We start from the raw sequence: 2,186 nt of genomic DNA, 5'->3' as shown, positions 1-2,186 counted from the left end.
TAGATATTAGAATTTATGGTTTAGAGAGCTTACTGTGCTGTGAACCTATACAATTTACCCGTTTCTTAAAGAGCAAAGACAAACAAAAAAAATGAAAAAGAGCAAGAGGATAATATCACCTGGAGAACAAACAGTAATATTCACTGAATAGACATTTGTTGGAACTCCAGAAGAGCAGGAAAAGGGCTGATAGTGTATAAAGGTTTTTTTCTTCTTTTCTTTAACTCAAGCTGTATAAATACGAGGTTTGTACAGGACAATTGCACTTCACCAAAACAGAAATATACAAACAAAGTGGACTAATAAGGATGATTGTTTTAACTGATTAAAAAAGAAAAGAAAACCTAAAGCCATAACTGAGTCCCAACAGGTTAAAAGGTGGATTGAAAATAAAGGTGAGACAAAATGGAGGATCACAGACTCCAGAGCTGACTGGTGCTGCTCTATCTGGGAGTGTAGAGAGTGTGTGTGCGCATCTCCTGCTCCCATCATATTCACTTCTTCAAATGGGCAGCTCAGAATGGTGGGGAGACAAGCTGCTGGTGCTGCTGTGATTCTTGAGGTGGGACCTTAAACTCTGTGCTGTGTTAGTGGTAGGGGTTGTGTTACCACATGTCGTCTGTCGATGCGGAGTCTGCGTCATCACCTCGGTATGGGTTGAGTTTGTTGTACACTGCTTCAATAACGCTTCGTTTGCTGGCCAGCTCTCCCCCAGGAGGGAGGTTAGGGATGCTCTCCGATGCTAACGTCCGCATCACGTGGACCAAGTCTGGAACCCCTTCGTTTCCCTGCTTCTTTATGATCTCTTCTACTCTGCTTTCCAGGTACTTATCCAGCTCCGCTTCCCTTTTCACAGCTTCTGCAGTCACCTTTGGAGCCCCTTGTACAAGCAAGTGTCAACAATTTCATTGCAGACTCTCTCAAGGTCATCGGTCACCTCAAGCCTGGACCTGACAAAGTTACAAAGTTCCTCATTGGCCATGACATCCCAGATGCCGTCGCAGGCTAGGACGATGAACTCATCTTCCACCTCAGACCTTTCAATGGCATACACCTCAGGCTCTGGTGAAACAGCTGCTCCGTGGGGCCCTTGCCATGCACACAGTGGTCAAAGTCTCCCAGTGCCGGGACACTGCCAGAGAGCCATTCACTCGCTGGTCTGACAGAGCCTGCGTTCTGGATCCTCTCCCTTCTCCAGTGGGTTGCTGGGCTTGTGGTCCTGTGTGAAAAAGTGCACAGCTCCTCCACGGCTAAGAGGACCGAAGTCTCCACAGTTGATGAAGTAGATGTGACCTGGGGAAATCACTTTGACCCCACTATGGTGGAGGCATCCGGTCACACCGTGCTTCTTCTCAGAGATGGACGCATGTGCTTGTCAATCTGCAGGAAACCTGTGCGGATGCCCGGTCTTCCTGCCTCTCGTTGGGTTCCGGCTCAGAGCACTCTGGAAGTCTGGGTTGCTGGTGATGTGCTCCAGAAGGTGCCCGCAGCAGTATTTAGCCACCTGGGAGCCAGCATGCCCATCATAAACCGCAAAGAAGGCCCAAGGGTCGAGCCCATGAGGCAGGCCAATGACTGCCGTGTGGGCATCCTCCATCTCCACCCTCCAGCCCTGCTCAGGCCATAGGTCAGACGGTTCCCCTCACCATGAGCATTGTGCTTCTCCATCTTTGGCTTGTCCAAAAACGCCCCCATTGTATCCCCCTCCTTTAAACCTTTAGGCCGGAGCTGTTGAGGCCAAATTTCAAAACGATAATTTCCAGATTTTACCATATTAATGACCAAAGGCTTGTATTTCTGTGTTTATTATAATTAAGTCTCTGATTTGATGTAGCAGTCTGACTGAGCGGTGGTAGGCAGCAGCAGGCTTGTAAACATGAATTCAAACAGCACATTCCTGCGTTTGCCAGCAGCTCTTCACAATACATGAAGCACAGCGCTGTTTATGACTTCAAGCCTATCAACACCCGAGATTAGGCTGGTAATACTAAAGTGCATATAAGAACATCCAATAGTCAAAGGTCTATGAAATACAAAATGGTATAGAGAGAAATAGTTCTATAACAACTACAACCTAAAACTTCTTAACTGGAACCACCAGCTTTCATATGTTCTCATGTTCTGAGCAAGGAACTTAAACGTTAGCTTTCTTACATGGCACATATTGCACTTTTACTTTCTTTTCT

At 46.8% G+C, this 2,186-nt stretch overlaps 1 pseudogene; it reads right to left on the bottom strand.

Moving 5' to 3' along the window:
• Positions 1 to 577: 577 nt before the first annotated feature.
• On the bottom strand, positions 578 to 1,731 carry LOC115112259 (protein phosphatase 1A-like; annotated as a pseudogene).
• Positions 1,732 to 2,186: the final 455 nt, after the last annotated feature.

Source organism: Oncorhynchus nerka, unplaced genomic scaffold (assembly GCF_034236695.1).
Source record: "Oncorhynchus nerka isolate Pitt River unplaced genomic scaffold, Oner_Uvic_2.0 unplaced_scaffold_10839, whole genome shotgun sequence".
NCBI classification, from domain to species: domain Eukaryota; kingdom Metazoa; phylum Chordata; class Actinopteri; order Salmoniformes; family Salmonidae; genus Oncorhynchus; species Oncorhynchus nerka.
This window is presented reverse-complemented; position numbering and strand designations above follow the sequence as displayed.